The following is a 24492-nucleotide window of genomic DNA, read 5'->3' on the forward strand; positions in this document are numbered from 1 at the left end:
AAAAAAATACACAAATATTATTTATATGTAGAATATTACAAAAAAATGTTTATTATTGTTCACAAACATTTAATGACTTTTTTAATAACATTTTGATTGTTATATATATATATATATATATATATATATATATGATAAAAATTTAATAAAGAAATAAGGATTTAAATAGATAAGTAATAATAATAATTGTAAGAAGTAAATAATAAAAAATAAGAATACGAGATAGTGTGACTTTTAATGTATAATAATCAAAATAAAATAAAAAAATTAAACAAATAAAATAAACAACTAAATAATAAATAAATAATAAATAAAATTTGTCCATCAAAGTGCAAAATGTGATCGACCAATCAGAGACCGAGAATCTCTGCGTTCCGATTGGTCACTCCTGCGCTTCGCCCTAGACAGACATATTTTCGAACACAATCAGAATGCATACTGCCATCTAGTAGGACTTTCGACTTGTTCGTGTTTAACATTCCCGCGTTGTACATCGTCGCTTCGCGAAAGTACGAGCGTGAGTATTAATGAATGTCTTTACGCCGTTAATTATCCTATAAATCCGATCGTGATCGTTCCTTGCGTCTTTCGCGTTCTTCGCGTTCCTCGCGTTCTTCGCATTCCTCGCGTCCTTCGTGTGACACACAGTAACGTCAGTGCGAGCCAAGAGTTCGCTCTCGTGCATTAACTACGATTAATCGCGAGAATCACCGGCTGCGCTTTCGACGCGAAATTTTCGGAGTTTTTTTGACGCTGTCGAGCGTGCTTTAAGCGGGTAATGGCGCGTTTCCGGTCGTACTTCCGTATCATCGTGTTCAATCCAATCGTTACGCGACGAAGTAAACTCATAATTAATTCTCGTAAAAATTGCATCAATAACGATAACAATCGCGTCGCCATTTTGTCGTATTTTTTTGCCGGTTTTATTCGCGCTCGAATAAGCTCTCGCGATTCTCGCGTTTTATTGAAACGCGTCGAAAATGTGACAGCTAAAATCCGGGCGACGCCGCGTATCGCGAACGAAAAAAAGTAACGCGAGTGCAAGTGTTTCGAGTGAGTGCCATGAAGGATTTAGGAGATTGGAGGCCCGGGGAGGCATCGGGCAACGGCGGAGCAACGATAGGGTAAATATAATTTTTATAATTTATTTTTTTCTTATTTTTTATTGGTTATTTTTGTGAGATTATTCGTTTATCTTCCATATTTTATATTGTTGCATAATATAATGATTATGTAAGTAAAATGTCCTAGATTTTATACTGTGAAGTACTTAGAACGTTTAATAACAAATATAATAATTTTATAATAATAAATATGTGTGAAATACGATTTTAACATATTGTATATTATATTTGAGACATACGCGTAGATATACATATAATTATTTATTTAATAGGTAACTAGATTCTTTTACTATTAAATATTTTAATAAAAATATTTAATAGCAAAAGAATATTTTAATAAAAATATTTAATAGTAAAAATGAATTAAATAGTAAACTATTTTAATTTAAATATTTTTATTTCTATTTTTCTTTAAAAAAATATTTTTTTGTTAATTATATAGTTTTTTAATATTTTATTAAAGTACGAATGAAAAAGCTATAACTATGCGCATACATAATCATTTTTGAAATATTAAAATTAATATTTAAATGTTCAAATTAATTTTAATATTTCAAAAAAAATAATTTAAATATTTTGATAATTGTTAAAAAAATATTTGTGTGCTTTTATTTTACAGATCAACATTGTCCAACTGCATCAAATTGGTGAGTGGTAAAGTATTTAAAAAAATTTTAAGATAATGATTTTAACATATATAAAGATAACAGTCTTAGGAAAAAACCTCTTTTCTTTAACAATTATCATATAATTTGCAATAAATAGATGCATTGGTAAATTTTTTATTTTTATACTTTATTACACATTAAAAGAATTGAAGTTTTATTAATCAGAATAATATTATACATAAATATTATATGATATCAATACAAATTCATTATCTTCAAATGAATAAATTAAGATTATTGTATATATGTGTTTAATTTTTAAATGTGTATTATAATAAAGATTTTTTTCAATATGCATGTTATAAACATAAATAAAAATAAAAATGTTTAATAGTTGTTTTATAATACATTTCAATTAATTTAATAAAATGCGCGTTAATGATTAAATTATATCTATATTATAAAGCGCTAATTTTAGTTTTTTTCCAAATTTATTTATGCAAGTTTATTGATAATACTTGACTTCAACAAAGTTTATTAAAAATAAATTTTAGTTTAATTAAAATAAAGTAAAATAATATGCAATAAATATTTTGTCACAAAACCATAAATAAAATAGATTATTAGTTTGAAGATTTAATCAATGATGTTCATAAATATTAAAATACTATACTTGATATTTCTTTGGAGAGGTTTCTCCTTTCGAGGGAAAGAGAAGGTGAGTGTATTTTGATCATTATTTTCTACATATTTCTGGTTGCATTTCTGTAGGTAAGTTATTATTACGCTCAATATATATATTGAATTTTAAATTTTTGCACCGAAAATGTTGCGAATAATAAACTATATCAGTTTATATTGCGATTAATATCTATATATTATTGTTGCACTGAGAATTAGGGTTTAGAAAAATTGCCACCACCTCCGTTAATTCTAAGGTACTCTAATAATAATAATAATAATAATAATAAATATATGGCAGTTTATGGCGTTTTATGAAAATATGATAAACTTGGTAGAAACACAATATACCGCAAAAAATGTTTAATAAAAATATACGCCCAAGTATTGACCAGATATCATGTCGAGATAAACTCAATAGAGCACCGTTTACAATATTGTGTGTTTTTGTGCATAAAACACGAATCTGTAAATTAAAATCCGGCCCATTGTAACTTTTTTCTCCTTGAGAGCGATAATTTTAATTTACAGATTCGTGTTATACGCACAAAAATACACAATATTGTAAAGTTTCGCCAAAATTGGAGAGGATGGAGCTATCTTTCAGTATTACGTGTCTTTCTTTTTTCTTTAAGGAAATAAAAATTGCAATATGGAATAAAGAGATAGAGAATATAGTAATAATAATGAAAATAGATTCAAAAGTAGTCATATAAAATAGAATATAATATTAATGTAAAATATAAGTAAAAAAAGAACAGAGTTTATAATGCAATTAAAACAGTATAGAAATGTAAGAAAATATATAAAATGAATTTTAGGATAAAAAAAATAAGAAATATTTTTCAAAGATATAAAAATTAACAAATGTTTTAATTTAGGAAAATGAGAAAAGGAGTAATAGATTTCCTATTAAGTCCTTAATTAATTAGAAGATTAATCAGGAATTAATTACCCAATTAATTAACTAAAAATAATTATTTTGAATTGACATTGTTTGTTTGATCAATTAAAGAAATTTTAGTCCCTTTTTTTCTTGATTGATGAGAAACTTTTATAATCTTATAGCACTATACATCAAAAAATGCAATTTCATTAATTTTTTTGGTTTAAATACTTATATCCTTAGAAATTTCTGCACTTGAAATGAGATAAATTCTTCTTCACATAAATTGTTTTTCAAAGATTTATTTCAAGAGACAAAATAATAAAAATGAATGATTCACATATTTACTATAAGAATATGCTTTAAATCATCTATTTTTATAAATTTAAAAAATTTTAATTTTTATTTAAATAAAAAAACATATATTCTTTTTCTTTGCTCTTTTAAAAAGATAAATATTTATAAATGCTTTCATACATAAGTAGCTTTGCAAAAATTTATTTCAAGAGACGACAAAAATGAGGAAATGATTCATTACACTTTAAAGAATCTAAATGTAAATAATTATTGTGTGAGCAAAACAAACTGCAAAAAGAAAAATTTAGATTGTTATAAATTCTTTAACATATGAATAGCTTTTCAAAGATTTATTTAAAAGAAAACGAAAAGAATAAGAAAATAATTACATAGTTATTTATAAAAATTGCAAAATTATTTAAAAAATAAAATCTTTGAACCATCTTTTCTGTAAATTTTAGAAATTAGAATTGTATATTTCGGATTTCCATAAAAAATTTATATTCTCTTCTCTTTATTCTTCCAAGGAGATAAGCTCAATTACACGAATGAAAGGAAGGGAGGGTTTTGCGAGAAAGTATAAAAATATAAGAAAACTAGCGTCACTCTCTACAATTATACATAAAGGATGTAACAAAAAGATCGGAACACTCGATTATTTCGGAAACATATGGTTTTACAATAAAATATGTTAAATACTAGTTGTAGAATTTTGAATAATTTATTTAATAATCTTATCAGTTTGACCTTGGATGGCATCGCCAATGTCAGAGCAAAGTTACTTTATTTTTTTTTAATGGAACCCCCTATTTTTTATTACATATTCTTGTAAGTCGACAACTTTCCATGTTATTTTTTTATTAAGTATTTTCCAAGTTATGTAAAATTGTTTATTTTATTGTACAGAATAATGAGACCACTTAATTGGTATAAGAAAAACATATTGTTGCTTTAAAAAAATTTACAAGATATTTTATATTTTATGTCAAAATACTGTAAATTTCAAGTTTCATAACTCGGAAAATATTTAATGAAAAATAGCTTAATTATAGTGTTTTGGAAAGATCTCGAGATAAGCTACAAGAATATGTAATAAAAATAGAGGGTTCTATTTCAAAAAATTTAAGGTAACCTTGCCCTGACATTGGCAATCCAGTTCAAATTGATACAATTATTAAATAGATTATTTTAAATCCTACAACTTGTATCTGAAACAATTTTTTATAAAACGTTATATTTCCGAAATAACCGACCTTTTTACACACAGTTAAAAATTTCTGTTAAATTTAACAGATATCACAAAACTTCAAGTAATTAAAAATATTTTGTGTAAAATTAACATAGTTTTAATGTAAAATTTAACTAAAAATATGTTCTTATCATCCCTACTTATAAAATAAAAAGTCAACATTTTTATCCTGTAAATTTTAACAGATAAATCCTGTCACTAATAAAGCAGAACATATTTATTGTGTAAAATTAAAAATAGATGCACATTGTGTTATTTTTACATTTTTTCAGTTCTTTTAATAATTTAACATTTAAGTTCAATTAACAGAACAGTAATAAATGTGTTAAATATATTTAACACAAAAATTTTAACGGGGACCATTTTTAACAAGATAACACATTTTTCTACCGTGCACCCTGTAAATATATCCTTGATAAATGCGATAAACAATTTTGGGAGAAATTGCAAGGGTCGATCGCGGGTCATCCTCGTTATCGGTTATCGTCGCGCGACGCAGCAACGACGGAACGTCTCTTCGTTCATTGTGATTTTAATAAGCCTTATGTAAATTACAAATGAAATTGTCAGAGGCAGGCCCGCGGTCCATTCTTCGTCGCTGATGGGGACAATTAGAGGAGCTTTGTCCGGCGACCGCGCGTTGTCCGGCTGGCCAGCAACTTGAGTCCTCCAATGAGATGGGACAGAGAAAGACAGACAGAGAGAGAGAGAGAGAGAGGAGAGGACCACCCGCCAACCCTTGATGTTTGTATCCGCTCCCCGGAACGTTCACTTCCGACTCTCGGAATCGCGCGCCGCTGTGCTTCATCGATACAATTAACACTTTGCAGACTGCGTAGTTGCTGTTATCATTAGTTAGTTCAAGAGAGGACGTAGCGTTAAGTTATCGATCAACAAAAAAATAATGGTAATATATAAGCGAAGTAATTGGAATTCTTGTGCTTCTCCTTCAATTATAATTATTTTATCAAAAGGAAATTAATTCCTCTAATAATTGCGACTTCTTTTTCATGAGAAAGATATACTCTAAGACGTATTCCTATCGTGGAATACCAAAGTTCAATTTAGTTCCTTGCGGGCCACGATTATGCGATGTTCTACGAGCACGTCTGATTTTGTTTGAATAATTTTATGCTACAAAATAAAAGAATTCAATTTGAAAAATAATATAATAATATACTTATAAAAAACATATTTTACTTTATTTAACTAAAAATTTACTTTTATTTATTCACATAGTTTGTTATACTAATTTTTTATTTTATTTTATTTTTGTTTTTTACTAAAATAATAAAATAATAGGTATACACTGAAAAACATTTTTTTAACTCGACTAAATCTTTTAACTAAATTATGTTTCATTAGATTTAACTTAAATATTTTTACACGTTTAGTTAACAAAATAATATTTAGTCAAGTTGACAAATTCTTTTTTTCAGTGAATAATCAAAGAATTGCTAATAATAAATTGATAATAAAATAACTGCTCAAAGAATTTTATTAACGAAAAATAACACATTTTATTTTCACAAAATATGTTAAAGAGAAAAATCAATGCAAAAGCGACTCTTCTTAAATAGCTACGATTTCAAACAGTCTCAATGAATGAAAGAGAAATTGTTGTGCGCACTATAAATCAAATAAAACCAAAAGGTAACTGTGCTAGGAAAATAAAATGATAAAAATTGGAGCAATTTAAATAATTATTTGAATAATTATTTAAATAATTATTTATTTATTTATCAGTGGATTTTTAAATATAATCTGTCACAATAATAACAATATATTCAGATGTGCCTCGTAAGCACACTTGTGGATCACGCAATGCCGGATACCGGAAGTCTCACTCGTGGGTAGAGGAAACGGGAGGTTGCTCGTCTTCTTAATCCGCGAGAATTCGCTACGCGAAACGGTTGGCTTGAATCCGCAAGAAGGAGGACGTCAGATCTCCGCGGCGTGGAATTGTTCTGTCGTAACCCGAAGAGAAAGAGAGGGAGGGATCTTCTGGAACGCCGGGACTCAGGGTCGAGAATGCGCCAATAAAGAGGGGGCGGTAGGGAAGAATCGCGGGGGATCGGGACGCGGAGGTTGGAAATCGAACGGAATCACGGGAGGCTAGAGGTCGCGGCGAAGGTTCGGGAAAAGGCGAAGAGAGAGAGAGAGACAGAGAGAGAGAGAGAGAGAGAGAGATAAGTTTTTACGGTAGGGTTACTAACTTACGGACTCGGCATTGTCGAGTTCCCGCCGACGCGAGGACAATGCGCCTTCGGAACACAATGCTTCACTCTGGAAATCTGAAGGCAGTCTTGACTACCAACCTGCAACCACCTCCATACCGCCTCCCTATGTGCTGCTCCCCTCGGTCCCTCTCCCTTTTCACCCCTTGCCACCCCCATCTCTTTCCGATCTGCGTCTACCAATACTCGCTTCTTCGACACATACCTCCCCTCTTTATAACCACCCCCTTAGATTGCCGACCGCGTCGTTCCTATTCTCGTGGTCCTCGTCGTTACTTTCCCATTCTTTTGCCCTTACACCTTCCCTCTGGTCCCCTTCCTAAATTCTTTCCCAGTTACAGTTTTGTTGACGATCTTCAAGTTCACGTTCATTAACCCTTAACTGCCCAGCAAACACCGATATATAATTGTTACATTGCTATAATAAAACGTAATATAACGTGTACGTTACATGTAACATCCATGTTAGTTGTAATTTCCCACTCATAGATGTAACATTTTAATATAACATATATTACATTGTAGTTATATTGTAATTATGTACCAAATAGCACATTGATGTATTGATGAGTCAGTGCTATCTTGGGATATAATTACAATATAACTACAATGTAATGTATGTAATATTAAAAATGTTACATCTATGAGTGGGAAATTTACAACTAACATATACGTTACATGTAACATGCTTGAGTATATAACATTTATATACTGTGTTTGCTGGGTGGTATCATGGAGTCAAAAATGACCCAAGAGGTGTCCCAGCAAACACCGATATATAATTGTTACATTGCTATAATAAAACGGAATATAACAGGTAATATAACGTGTACGTTACATGTAACATTCATGTTAGTTGTAATTTCCCACTCATAGATGTAACATTTTAATATAACATATATTACATTGTAGTTATATTGTAATTATATACCAAATAGCACATTGATGTATTGATAAGTCAGTGCTATCTTGGGATATAATGACAATATAACTACAATGTAATATATGTAATATTAAAAATGTTACATCTATGAGTGGGAAATTACAACTAATATATACGTTACATGTAACATGCTTAAGTATATAACATTTATATACTGTGTTTGTTGGGTGGTATCATGGAGTCAAAAATGACCCAAGAGGTGTAAAAACCAACTCTCTTATAGTGATTTTAGAAAAGTTATGTAATTATTAACAACACATCAATAAATGACTGATATGATTGATTGATCTTTGGAAGAGTGTATTGTTTCATTTAATTAAATAAATGACTATAAAAATATAATATCCCACTAATGAGAAAGTATTTTATGTTGGGGTTTCAAATAACCCCACGATACCAGTTATGGGGTTAAGGCTCCTTGGTCCTCGCCGCGTCATTTTGTGACGTCAGAGGCGAAAAAATGCACGATGAAAATTTTTGCGTGCCATTTTGAGATAAAAAGATATTTTGGTGAAATACAAATTTAGATGGCTTTAGTATATACTTTTAAAATTATTTTACGGTTATTGATTGACTGTCAAAAGAAAAGAGAATAGAAATTCACAATTTAACATAGCCACGGTGAGGATCAAGGAACCTTAAGAGGATGTCGAACTAATTCTGTTTCATTGAAAAGTGAAGTTAGATTCGACTATAAATCTATTTATTGGCCACATATATAGAGTATTTAATACCTGAAATTATAAGCTAACACAGTTTGTTAATATTAATTTAACATTTTAATTGTGGAAAAAGATTTATCAATCTGTATAGTCAATCAAAATATAAATTTAAAAAATTAAAATATTTTAATTTTTTTTATTTATATTTGGATTAGCTATACAGATTGATAAATCTTTTTCCACAATTAAAGTATTAATGTTAACAAATTGCGTTAGCTTATAATTTCATGTAATAAACAATCTGTATAGCTAATAAATAGATTTATAGTCGAATTTAATCTCTCTTTTCTATTGATAACACAAAACTTAATTTTTTTTAGTCCAGCATTTTCTTAATTTATTATTTTAAATTAATTAAGAAACAAAATTCTAATATAATATAAATAAAGTTTCTAAAAATAAATTTTTGATTTAACTTTAATTAAATTAATCTGAACTTAACTTTAACAAGTGTTAATTTTTTGTTCATGCTACTTTTAATTTATATAACATAGTTTAAAAAAATCATTAACTTACCCAACCCTGGTAGGAAGAAATTTTGGAAAATTATGTGCCGCGACATATTTAACTTTATACGAATTCATACATAAAGATACGTACTTGTGTGCGCGAAACACACACACGTTTATACATTTTACACACATTTATTGTAATACAAAATATAAAAGGCGCGGAAACAAGGGTGGCAAGATTTCGAAAGAGGAGGGAATAAAATGGTGGAAGAGGGGAAGGGCGGACATATACGAGCGTATTTCAATCGCTCTTAGCTTTTCTCTTTAGGCGGGCTCTGCCCGTTTCTTTTGCCCCACAAAAGCTACATTGTTTCGCCCACCGCTCTTCGCAACAAAATGCAGGAACGCGCTGCTGGAAACGACTTCTCTTTTCGCGAACGCTAGAGAGCGCGACGACCGCTAGCGTCGACAATCAGACGCGAAAGACGTAGACGCATCCGATGCATATACATATAGATGCATATATACGTACGTATATATAGAGGCGGCATTTGTCAGTGCAGCAATTCTTTCCGATGTATTCCGCCGCTTGCCTTTCCATCCGGCATTTATTGTTACTATTTACAATTCTATAGACACGTCGCGATACTTTTGTACAGTTTTTCTGTATATTTCGAACCGCATATAAACGAGACATTTTTTTCAAGGCAAAAGTCTTTCTGAAACTAGAGATCCTGAGTACTGGTTTTTCGATAATATATGTTGCTTAAACTGCTACGTTTAACAAAATGTTCCTTAATTATAAATCTAGTTTTATATGTTTATCTCATCCCTCCATTTTATTTTTTGAGGAGACAGATTAGTTAAATTTTAATTAAATTTAATTAAATTTAAGTTAGCAAATTTACTTGCGCAGACGCAAACAAAATGTCATTAAACTGACCAAAATTAAATTAAATTAAAACAAAATTAAACTTAATTGAAATTCAGAAACAATTTTCTAGAACATAAATTAAAAATCGAGAAATTAAGAAAAGAAAAAATATTAGCATGAAGTCGAATCTAAGAAAAAAGGGTCGGATTATGAAAATTAATATAATAAAATTTTTATTTTATTATATATTTCTTTACAAAAAAGTTTTTTGTTCATTAAAATATTATTTTGTATTTCTTATCTTTGATTAAATTTTTGTTTTAAAAACTTTTATTAGCATTATTATACAATACGTACGTATACAAAGATGTATAATAAATAATATAAAGATTTCTTATATTAATTCTGAATTTCAAAATTAATTTAAAAATTAATTGAAATCTTGCAATAATTTTTTTATTATTTATTATAAATCCACAATTCGCGTTTCAATTTGTTGGCACAATTTTGCTCATAAATGCTTCAAGTATTATTTTTAAGTATTGTTATAAATAATATTTCTCAATGATTTCTTAAATTTATAGAATCATTTTCGCGGAAGATAATGAAAATCAATATTCATCTTCAAATTTTCCTAAAGAAACACAACACATCATAATAAAATAACAACCATTATTTCTTTCAACGAGGTAATTTTTTAAGAGACGCGGTGCGCTAATTTGATAAGATATATATTTTAATTTTTCCCGATATGTCTCTCTACCTCTCGACGCTCTTGTATTAGATCTCCCACAGAAATGCTCATCACTTTCCCTCAAAAGGTTTTCTTCTCAGAGAGAGCGCATCCCTCTCTTTTTTTCCTCTCGTCATCCCCTCCCGTTTTCTTTCTGCCTATCTTACTATCTGTCTCTCCTTTTTTTTTGCAATGTCGCTCGCTCCCGCTCTTTCTTAACTCTTTCATCCCCCTCATCCGCCCTCCTCCTCGCGACAACATTCTTTTCAGTATTCACTGTGCAGTTTCTTGTACCGATACTTCCTTCTTTCATCGTCGCGTTATTCAAGCTTTTGATGCCGCGGCGACAAAGCTCTTTACTTCTTTCCGCGAACGAATGAAAGCAAGGAACGTTGGCGATATATATATATTGTATATATATATATATATATATATATATGCATATATACATATATACTATATATAAACCCTCTTGAATATACGTGTATTAGTATAGGCACCGTATGCGTGTGTATTTGTGATAATGTAACACGTAGATAAAAGCGCGAACTCAACATCGGCCTTGAAAATTTCATGTATCTGAAATATTCATCCCCCAGAAGAATAAAAAATTATTATTACGCAGTTACACTGTAAAAAAATTTGTTAACTTGACTAAACCTTTCAACTAAATCACTATTTTGTTAATTGAACATATATTAGTATTTAAGTCAAATATACGTTTTGTTAGATTTAATGTTACATTTATATTAATTATTTTTATATGTTATTTAATTAACAAAATAATATTTAGTTGAAAGGTTTAGTCCAGTTAACGAATTTTTTTTTACAGTGTAGCGATTAGATTTTCTTTTCGTAAATTTTGAGAATTTTTTAATGCATTTTTAATATCAAGCGAAGAATCTTTGATCAACATTTTTTACTGAGATTAATTCAATAAATATATACTGTTAATTACATTCGTGATGTTATTTGCAAGAGACACTTGAATGAAAAGATAACGTCGATTAACTTCTTCCGCTCGCGTAAAAGGTCACGAATTATCTTCGAAAGGTTCAAGTCCTTCCTGAGGGAATAATGATATTAAAAGAAGTCGCTCGATCGAGTATGATGAATTGTTTTATACATTTGAATTTTTTGTAACAATGTGCAACCTCGTCAATTTTTTTAAAGCATGATAGTCCAGAAAGGCACTATCTTATCAAAAAATTATTCTCAATAACACTCGTTACATATAATTAATAATTAAAATTTTATTATATATTAAATTATATATATATTATATATTTTATTATATATTAAATTTATAATATTATAAATAAATATTATAAATTAATTTTATTAATAATATGTTAATTTTTATAATATTACAGATAAATTATTATAAATTAATGTCATTAATATAATTAAAATTATATTGTAATATAAAAATATTATATTTCAATATATATATATATATATAATTGAAAGGACTTACAAAAGATACCTATAAGACGCTGATTTATAACACGTAGATTTTTTTATTACATATATATATATATATAATTTTTTATTATATATATACTGAGGATGCCCAAAGGATGCACTGAAACATTCGAAAGAAGTATAAACAAATGAAAAACTAATTTTCGGCCTTAATATTTGCGCGCGCCAGATCAGATGCGAGAGCTTCCATATTATTTCGCATATTCTTAATAAAATTATTGGAAGAGATACACCGTTATAAAGGGATCAATGAGCGACAGAGAGATTCGTGAGCAAAGATGCCGCACACGTGATATCGGAATACCGGAGTATTCGAGAATGACAGATAATGCGCGGGGGAAGAGAAAGCGGGAAGTGGCGAAGGAGTGTTGCGGAGAAAGGGGTTGGTTGCAAAGGGGTGAAGCGGGAGAATACAGTGGTGTCCCTGTCCACGAGCAACTCGCTCCGTTCGCTCGCTCGCTCGCTCGCCAGCAGCATCATCATAAGACCTCTTTGTCCTCCGGCAATTTCAGCGGCATTGTCACCGTCAACAATGTCCACTTGACATTCTCCTTCTCGCTCGCGCACATTGTTAACCCGTCCCACAGCTCTCTCTTTCAATCATAAAGCTCATCGTAGACGGACCCGTTCACGTGCCAGCTCCGCGCTTTGCCGCGTCGTCGTGGATGCACCTTAACCGGCTCCCTTTTTGTTATCCAGATGCGCGATGATTAAAAGCGCCTAGAGGTTTGAGGTCATCGGGCCTGTCTCTCTCTTGACTTGACTCGTCTGCTTTAAAGTGTCGAACGCGTTTTTACACAAGCGGCTCGATTTAATTAAGGGAATATCCGAGGAGAAAAATATATGTATATGAGGTATTGTATAGGTATAAATAACAATTTACAGGGCGGATCTAAATAAGAGTGCGAAAAATTTTAGGAGCTGATTCTTTGGCGAAAATTAAGGGGGTTTCTTATATAAACATATACTCTTAAATTAGAAAAATGAAACTTGGTAGATATTTTTACTCTTCAGGGAGGGATATAAGAATATATTTTTTATATAAGAAATCCCCCTTAATTTTCGACAAAGAATCATCTCTAAAATTTTGCGCATTTATTTAGATACACCCTGTATATTAAATTAAATTGTATAATTTTATTATTGAATTCTATTATTATTATCTTCCTACATAGCATTTTTTTATTCAAACTTACAGCTCAATGATATATTAAGGCTCCATGTGATTGTGTACTGTCAATAAATATGTATAGGTATATAAAATTAATTCTATAAATTTTATTATTTTATTAATTAATTTTATTATTATTATCTTCCTAAATAGCGTTTCTTATTAAATTCAAACTTACAGCTTGATGATATATATTAAAGCTCTGTGATGACATTTGTAAACCATCAATAAATATTTATGCAGGATCTATCTAAATAAGTGTGAAAATTTTAGATTATTCTTTGTCGAAAATTAAAGGGGGTTGCAAAAATGAAAATTGGTGGATATTTTTTACTAATAAAAAAAATATTTATTAATATAAAAAAAATAAAAACTTAATTTTTACCTCTCTCTTTAGACAAGTGTAACTCCGCAGGGAGGGATAAAAGAACATATATTTATATAAGAAACCCCCCTTAATTTTCGACAAAGAATCATCTCAAATTTTTCGCACTTATTTAGATACACCCTGTATAAGTATAACAAAGCTGTTCGTACATATTTTGAATGCATTACTGTTTTCGACCACAACTCTCGCGTTCATCAGGGTAACAATTTGTCACTCAAAGAAGCGTCAAAAGAAATACAATTTAGGTAGCTAAATTCTCCACAGCCTTCTACTTTGCTTTGTTTTGTGTTCGCACTTTTCACAAATTTTGCTTGCTCCTCTCTTCTTCTCTCTCTCTTTCGTTGAAGCCATCTATCCATTGTCCACATTGTTACGCGATAGCGTCTCTTCCTTCTCCTCATTGTTTCCACGCATTGCTTGACGGTGGCTCGTGCGTTGGATCTTTTTTGTTCGTCGGCGACTTATAGTAATCTCGTTGCCAACTTCTTTTTGTTTGGGAAAATTCCAAATGAGAGACTTGAATAAAAAATTTTTGTCAAAAAATTAACAATGAAAGATCATTGAAAATATATTTAACTCGAAATATCTTGAAAAAAATAATTATTGACCGTACAGAAACCCAACGAAACAATAATTCATAATTTGGATTTATATCATTGTGATGATCTTAATTAAATGAAATATTAATTGTATGACAAAATTACGCGGACAATTTCGTGAGACCTATTATCGCGATATATGTATTATAATAACACATAAATTGTACAAGTTACTTATTTATTAATTATATTATCGTTGCAAATAGTTTTTTTATTATCGATCGCATTTAGAAAAAGAATTCGGAGTGCTTCGTATTATTTTTCTTTTTCCCATTCAAGTGTCAGCGCACGAATGATAACAAAGCCGAAGTATGTCAGAAATAGACCAAGGTCGAATAACATGTTATTGATAATTTGTCACAGAAATATTTTACGCACTATGACATATATGTATATGAGAGTCGTTCATAAAGTTCGTACCTTTAACTCTAAAAGAAAGGCTAAGAATAAAAAGATTGAAACTGTGTATGTTAATTAGTCTTTTTTATATGTACATACACATTTTTGTAGTTTATTAAAAATTAAGAAAATTGATAAAAAGCTCATGTTAATTTAAACAAAATTAATTTTTATAAAATTCTAACATATATAATTTTGTATAAATATCATACATAATTTCAACCACTTCATTTTTTTCTTATAAGTACACTGAAAAAGATCCATGTATTTTTACATGGAAATGACTTGTCCAGAATTGGAAAATTACTTGCTTATTACTGTAATTTATTTTTCCATTTCTTTTAAAGTGAAAATACATATTAATGTAAAAATACATGTAAAAAATAGGTAAAATTACTATTTTATGCAAAAATTATATGTAATTTTAAATTTACTATTTCTACTTTATTAGAACTTTATTTTATAAGTATTTATCCATTTTATTTAGAACATTACTTTATAGCATTTATACATTTCTATGTGTAATTCCATGTTGAGTGAAATATTTTTAATCTTGACAATATTTAGAAACATATTTCATATAAAATTACATATAATTTGTAATCTTCCATCAATATTTAGCAATATTGCATGAATATGCTGGATCAAAAAAAACCTAGCATAACTATGTAATTTTACGTAAATATATTTTTCAGTGTAAATATACGAACTTTATAAACGACCTACGTGTAACGAAGTACTATAATAAAAGGAGTAAGTTTTTATATTTTTTGCATTACCACGCAATACATTTGAAACTCGTCTGAAGAATCTGAGAAAAGCTATTATACAAAAGTGCTTGCAGGGTGTAACAATACTTAAAGAATACGCGAGCTTCGAAGCGCAGTCGATAGCACAATGTACACACACACACACACACACACACACACACCTACGCCCGCGTATTTCGTGAAAGTGGACGCGTTTTACTTATGGCACGCATTGTTCTATTGTGCCTGAGAGATGAGCGCATTACTGTCCGTTGTCCCCTTTCCGAGCAACCCTGGGACACAATGTCGCGCCGCGCGCCGTCGTTAATCAGGCATCGTTCCTGTGAACAGCCACATAGTAATTCGCGGGGGTTTATGGTCGCCCGGGCGCGCGCGTTTATATTCGCAACTTTCGCTATAGCCGGAAAATACCGTCGACCATTCTGGGGTATTGTGCCGCGCTGCTCGTGGCAATTTTATAAAAAGAAGGACACTTTTTCCTCCCTTATCTCGCCGATTAAGGCGATTCTGTTGTAGCGCTGTTTTATCGATACGAAACGCGAACTTGGATTCTTCAATCTTTTTATTGGCTATATAATAATAACGCTGTATAAATTTGTGTAAAAAAACTAATGTTAAAAAAGAATCGATAAGAATATTTTATTTTTTTGTTTCTTTACCTGAAATTATGCCGCTCCCACGTTTGTTAATATTAATACTTTAATTGCGGAAAAGGATTTATCAATCTGTTTAGTCAATCAAAATATTGGTACTTGAATTTATAAATTTGTGATTAATAAATCCTTTTCCACAATTAAAGTATTAATATTAATAAACAAGGGGCAAAAAGGATTTTTCAATCAATATGGCTAATAAAAGGATAGAAACGCGAAGTTGGATTCAACCATGAATCTTTTTATTGGCTAATAATAACGCTTTGTGAACGTTACAAATTTATGTAAAAAAAAATGTTAAAAAAGGATCGATAAAAAAATGTAATTTTTTTTTGTTTCCTTACCTGAAATTATAGCGCTTCCCTGTTTGTTAATACTTTACTAGTGGAAAAGGATTTATCAATTTGTATATCAATCAAAATATTGGTATACTTGAATGCATAAATTCATGATTAATAAATCCTTTTCATTAAATTCTTAATTAAAGTCTTAATATTAACAAACAGGGGGCAAAAAGGATTTTTCAATCTGTATAGCTAATAAAAAGATTCATGGTCGAATCCAACTTCACACGTTGCTATTGATAAAACAGAGCGTTAGGATCATCTTGAAGAGGCAAATGGACAAACTCTTTCCAAAAATTGGTTAAAAATTGATGAAAGAATGATTACGAACCGATCGCGTCGAGTATAGTCGATATCAGTGATATAAGAAACCCTCTTTTCTTATGTGATAATGGGCAAAGCGTGATGGGAGATATAAATAGAGAAAGATAGAGAGCAGGTGAGGAAGATGTAGAGGAAGAAAAAGAGGAAGAAGGCGACGAAGAAAGTGGAGAAAAGAGGATCTCGTGCGTGTAAAGCAAGCCCGGTGCGTGTGTATTTGTGAACGGTCCAGGAGTAGGATGTAAAGTGTTCGCGACGAATCTACGGAATGGGGTGGAAGCACAATGCTCCAACAATGACGCTATTGTGGAAACGAATAACACATACTCTTGCGCTTTACCCTGTGCTTCGTCGAGTGTAAGCCGTATAGCTGAATCAAATGAATAAGAGAATACCATCGCTAAGACACAGTTCCGACTGCTGACATCGAAAGGAAAGTAGTCGAAAAACGGGATGAAAATTGTCCGAATGAGATACGGATAACGCATTTACTCTCCTAATAATAAAGGCCCTTGAAAATTATGATAATTGCGAGGACAATATGAAAGAATTTTGTAAGAGTTTCTCTGATTAATATTTATCATAATAAAAAACTTTAACATGTATACATATTAAAATTGATCGAACATATTTTATATCTTATTGTGGTAGATATTATTAATACATATTTTTATTGTAGCAAATATTAATCAGAGACACTATTATAAAATTCTTCCAATATCATATTGTCCCACGATTACTACGGTTTTCAGGGGAAATTCTAAAAGAAAATTCTCTCTGTGTAGTTTTTTGTGAGCTGAATCCAAATCTGCAAATCAAAATAGCTTGTCAGGTTTTTGGGAAAACTGGGATTAAAATTTGCAAAAATGTGATGTACAACAGATTTCGGAAAGGACTCAGATGAAAGATTAAACATTGTATTTGAATATAAAAATATCTTTTACCGCAAATAGGGGTGGATATAATCGCACTGTGTCAAGATTGTTCTGTATAGCCTGATTACAAAATAATTATTGCAAATCGTAAAAATTTTAATCATAGATTCAACATATGAGATTGAAATATCGCAATACGTTCTTTGAAAAATAATTTTGTTTAAACAATAATCGTTTGCACAAAATTAAATAAATATTTTTTTACAAAATGTGATTTTGTATTCTTATTCTTATTCTATTTATTAAATTCATTTTTAAAATTTTTATTAGTAAAATAATTTTGCTGTCGGACTAATAAGGCATTTGTTCTACTTAAAACAGCAACTATACCTACTCCTAAAAAACAAAGCGCGCTTAAGATTCGATGGTATCGATAAAAAATTCAATATTTTTATACTGAAGTACAATGTTTAAGCTTTCATTTGAGACCTTTTCAAAGTCTCTTGTATACCGGGTTTGCCTGCTACGAATTTTCAAAAACAATCAAAACGCATCTTTGGAGTTTCAACCCCACTTCTCGAAAACCTGATGTGATAAGTAATGTTCTTTGCAGATTTAATTCGGCGCACAGAAAACTATACTAGAAACTATTCTTCTTTCCTAGATCGCAGAAAAACATTATTCGCATACCTATTTTATTATCAACATTTTTTTACAATTTAGTCAAAGTCTCTTTAATTTCGAAATCATATTTTTACACTCATTAATACGCCGTAAAAAAAGTACACGAATTCCGAAAATAAAAGATGGACTCTGGAGGGTTAATTTGCGAATGGTGGGAGCGATGGGCTTAATATGGGCGACAGGAGCAGAAATGAATCGAGGCGAAAGTGAGAGCACCTAGTTTATCGTGCGCGCATAAATAGCGTGCTTGAGACTCGTTGGAACAACTTCGTCCGAGAATTCGCGCTGTGCAGGATGCAAGTAGAGAGAGAGAGAGAGAGAGAGAGAGGGAGAGAGTTAAAAAATATATATATATATATATATATGTAGGCAGATTTAATTAGCATGGATCGGCGGAAGCCCTCGGGGTAACCCGGGGACGGAGCTGGGCAGTTGGAGCGTTAAAGTTAAATGACGGTTGGCGGTTGCTTATTCTTCCCGGCAACTGATGCTTGATAATCTGCGAAATCTCCTTGCCGACTCTCAATTCTGCTCGATAGTTCGCTGCCTGCGCAGGCCAATTCCCTCAATGGAACGAGTCAGCCAGCCACGGGTTGACTGCCTTAATTGTAGTCGCTGCGTCTCTTCTCGAACGGTTTCCTCTTTCTCTTTCTTTCCTTTTTTTTTAATCGTCACTGTACCGTGTTAGGCTCGTTTTTTTCTGACTTTCTCGGAAATTTTGCAGAATATTTGGGAGGGATTTACTCGAATCTTTTTGTACGCATTTCGTACAAATATATATATATATATATATATATATATATATACAATAGATGGTTGTTTGACTATAGATGTGTGACTTGTGCACTGAAAAAAAATTTGTTGACTTGACTGAACCTTTCAATTAAATATTATTTTATTAGTTGAACTATAAAAATATTTAAATTAAATATAACATATTGGTAAGTTTTAGTCCTGTTTTATCGACAAAATGTGAGGTTAAATTCAGCTATAAATCTATTTATTGGCTATATTGGATTGTGTTTTATCTGAAATTAAAGCGCCTCCACACATTTGTTAATATTAAACTTTAACTTCTACAGGAAAAGATTTATCAATTTGTATAGTTTCATATATCTAGGTATAGAATTATAAATTGATGAAGAATTCATAATTCTATACCTAGATAAATAAGACTATACAGATTGATAAATCTTTTTCCTGAATAAAAATTAAAGTATTAATATTTAACAAAATGCGAAGTGTTCTAATTTTAAGTACAAAACAATCCGTACAGCCAATAAATAGATTTATAGTTGAATTTTGTCGATAAAACAGAACTAAAACTCAATTTTGTTTTAGGACCCCCTTAAATACTAATGTTCAGTTAACAAAATAATAATTTAGTTGAAAGGTTTATTCAAGTTAACAAATTTTTTGTAGTGTGAATTTTATTATTATAAATTTTTATAATTATAAATTTTATAAATATGAGCAAATATTATATTATACGCAGAAAAAATATTTTTATAGAAACACGTTTCCGCGCCTCCGGTATATAAAGTGTCTCATGTCTCGTTGAGATCTCTTCTGACGCGCCATATTTCTCTCATCTCATAATTTGTTTAAATTTACGACACTCGTTTATTTATTACGCGATCTTGCTTGAGCGTGACTTGTGTACACTCTTGCGCGTGGATTTCACGGAACATTCGGTAAAAATAATCGTCAAGTAATCGCGCGAGATCCTACATTAACCCATTCTATTCTGTGTTTCTCTCTCTCTCTCTCTTTCCTTCCCATTCTTCGGTCCTCTCTCCCACTCTCTTTTCAACCCTCCCGACACTCGTCCCGAACGCCACGAAACCCCGCGCCTCGTCTTTTCCCCGCAATTTTTCCGCCACATTTGCTTTTGTCTCGCGACAACAATGCATCGCCTCTACCGCTGTGACATAAAAATATGTGCAGCGATGTATCTCCTTCTCTCTTTCTTTCACCGTCTCCCTTCGTTACTTCTGCACCGTTTTCTCCCGTCCTATTGCTCATCTCCCTATTTCCCGTTTGCCGACACATCATAGAGGAGAGATTCTGCCTTTTTGTATGAGAGCGCCAAAAAAGATATTTCAAGTCGAAAATAATGTTATCTTTCTCTTCTGAAGAATGCAAAATTTTCATATCGCGATAATCGCAAATTGCAAACGGCAAAAAACATTTTTTCAATCCATCAAATAGACATTTCTCTCTGCATATCATAATAAATATGATATATTTATATAGGAAAATTGATATTTAAAATATTATATATTAATTATATAAATTACAAATGTTAATTCTAATTAATTTACAATATAATTTTTATATTGCACAAGCATATAAAAAAATTATCATATAATTATATTATAAATTATTATATGTATAATCAATTATGTAATTACAATTATGTAATATACATATAATAATTAATTTTTTTATCACCTGCATATAATATTATAAATATTAATTCTAATTAATTTAACATATTGCATGAGCATATAATAGTATATTGTGTATCAAGTGCGGAAAGTTGACAATTGGTCACGAGTGCGGGGGATGGACGCACGAGCCGAAGGCGAGTGCGACCACCCCACACGAGTGAACAATTGTCAATCCGCACGTGATACACATACTATTTTGTATTACAAGTGCAGGCAAAGTGGCTTTGTGCGCAAGGTGGCCGATTGCACGCCGCCATCTTGCAGCGGCACAGTGCGGGAATAGCCGTGGGCAATGACTTTGAGCGCGGCTCAGCCGTAAGCAATGGCTTTGAACGCGGCTTATTCACTCACCGCGTCGCCGCTAGATGGCGGCGTGGGAAATCGGCCGCTTTCCGCACAGAAAACACGCACACAAAGTGCCACTTTGCCTGCACGTGTAATACAAAAAAATCAATTTTTATATAATTATATAATAAAAAAATCAATTATATAATTATACATATAATAATAATGTTTTTTCATATTGCTCGTGCAAAGATATGATAATTTCGCGATTAGAATCACTATAAAGCAGCCTGAATTTTTCTTCTCAAATTCACGATCGCACACCCTTCCTCGTGACATTCGCGCATCTCACCCCGACGCGAGGAGAGAGAGTTGAAGAAAATCTGTTTGGACAGCTCGCGACTATACGGGAATATTGTTCGTCGGCGCCGGCGTCGTCGAACAATGAGCATGCAAATGATCGGCCGAAGATCGATATCGGTGCGATCAGAATTTTCCTGCGGCTCGCGGACTGTGCCGCTTCCTCCTCCGCCTCCCCGCTTTCATCCCCTCGGGTAGACAAAAGGGGGCCGGTGCCGGTTGACAATGGCTCAATGGCATTACGTATGCAGGCGCAGGACTCCGCTCTTTTCGAATTCGTTGCATTCTGCCTTTGCCTTTCCTCAGCGCGCGATCCCCTCCTCCTCTTACTCTTCTCCCTTTCGCGTCCTCTTCCAGTTACCATTCTGCCTCTTTGGTCCGTGGAAGCCGTCCTCGCGGATCCGCAATTTGCAATCGCCAATTCGGCGGCGCGTGCTCGCCTCGTTTGCCTCTTTTTATTGCTTTTTTTCTCTTTTTTTTAACGAGCTCTCGCGTACTAGCATTATTGCGAGTACATATATGCATCGTCGTGATTTAACCTGCGGAAAAATCAAAAGGTCGAGCTTTTGAGATTTTATCAGGCCGTGTGTTTCGATTTTATATAGTTTTCTCTGGTGCATATATTATAATAATGTACACTATACAAAAAAATTTGTTAACTTGACTAAACCTTTCAACTAAATATTATTTTCTTAATTGAATATATATTAGTAATGTATATTTAAGTCAAATATACGTTTTGTTAGATTTAATATGTTACATTTAATTTAAATGGTTTTATATGTTCAATTAACAAAATAATATTTAGTTGAAAGGTTTAGTCAAGCTAACAAATTTTTGTTTACAGTGTACGTATTTTATATTATCCGTGACAATTTAAAAAAAATTAGATTTAAATTAATTGAGAAATATGAAGATTTATACACAGTTGAACAATTTGTGTTAAATTTAACAGATATCACAGGTCCCAAACGGTCCACAAAAATTTTTGTGTTAATTTAACATAATATGCGGGTATGTTAAATAAAAACACAAATACTGTGTTAATATTTTAACACAAAATAAATGCAAAACTTCAAGTAATTTAAAATATATTTTGTGTAAAATTAACATAGTTTTAATGTAAAATTTAACTAAAAATATGTTCTTATCATCCCTACTTAAAAAATAAAAAAAAGTCAACATTTTTTTTCCTGTAAATTTTAACAGATTAATCCTGTAATTTAAAATATATTTTGTGTAAAATTAACATAGTTTTAATGTAAAATTTAACTAAAAATATGTTCTTATTATCCCTACTTATAAAATAAAAAAATCAACATTTTTTCCCTGTAAATTTTAACAGATAAATCCTGTAATTTAAAATATATTTTGTGTAAAATTAACATAGTTTTAATGTAAAATTTAACTAAAAATATGTTATCATCCCTACTTATAAAATAAAAAAATCAACATTTTTTTCCTGTAAATTTTAACAGATAAATCCTGTCACTAGTAAAATAGAACCTATTTCTTGTATAAAATTAAAACTAGATGTATATTGTGTTATTTTTATTCCTGTTTTCAGTTGTTTTAATAATTTAATATTTAAGTTAAATGAACACAACAGCAATATCTAAAATTAACACGTGAGTGTGTTAAATATGTAACACAAAAATTTTAATGGGGACCGTTTTTAACAAGAAAACAAAGTTTTCTGTATAATATTTTTCTTCGAATTATGCGAAAAGATTTGTTTAAAAAAAGAATAATTTTTCTTTGCATAAAACGACAAGCGTCTATATTTAATTTGAAATGTCACGTGAGTATATGAGCGTATATACATATAGGTGGAACTTTCTTTCGTTAAAGCTCGTTTTACGACATCGTACGAACGATAAAATGATATAGAGCGCATCGCTCCCTTGTCCACTTGATGCGCGATTCTTTGTCGACGGCCGCAAAACGCTTCCTTCGAAAAATGCAACGTCAATGGAGGATATCCGAGAGTGTTTCGCTCGTAAAGCAACGTGCGATGCGAAGACGCTATATGATAAACTGTAAAATACCGGCCGAGAAAAAGTATGTCGTTGAAAAAATCGAGGAAAATCATAAATTCGAAATTTTACAGTGCCATAATCAGACTAATCTGAAATTTATAATAATATTAATATAAAAAATTTATTATATATTATTTATATCATATTTATTATATCTTTATATCATATTTAATATTAAATATTTGTATTAAATATTAATATATTTAATATATATAAAATACATTAATATTTAATATTAAAATGTATATATTAAATATTAATATATATTTTATATTTTTTTTATATTATTATTATTACAAATTTCTGATTAGCCTGATTATAACACTGTAAAATTTCTATTCTATAATTTTATGTATTATATGTAATATAATATATTTAATGTACCATATGTAACATATATTCAATCATCCTACTGCCTTATCTTACGATTGGCGAACCACCACTGCACTAATTTATGCGAAAAACTTTGCCAATTAATTTCGGATACATAACCCCGATTCGCTAATATTGATGCTTATCATATTCGTCTACGAAATACACGACTTCTCGTTACATGTTCTCCACGTGCTTACATCGAATGATGGGAGGGAGGGGGAGAGAAGGGAGGGAGAGATCGGTTGGCTCCTTTCGTTCCCGACATAGGTTTAGCATCGTGGAGTGTGACCCCGGGGCTGTTACGAACTTAATGAAGCTATTTTCCGTTTAATTAGAATCCCAACCGTGATCCTTCCATTCTTAGGTGGGTCTCGTCGTTAATCCTTCCGGCCGCGATATTAAGACGCCGAGCGTTCCTTATACAAAAGCGCGTTCGCTATACCACAATATCGTCAACTATATTGACTCGGCCTTTATGCACTCGG

This window comes from Nylanderia fulva, unplaced genomic scaffold, assembly GCF_048542155.1.
Source record: "Nylanderia fulva isolate GAGA-0341 unplaced genomic scaffold, ASM4854215v1 Scaffold44, whole genome shotgun sequence".
NCBI lineage: Eukaryota > Metazoa > Arthropoda > Insecta > Hymenoptera > Formicidae > Nylanderia > Nylanderia fulva.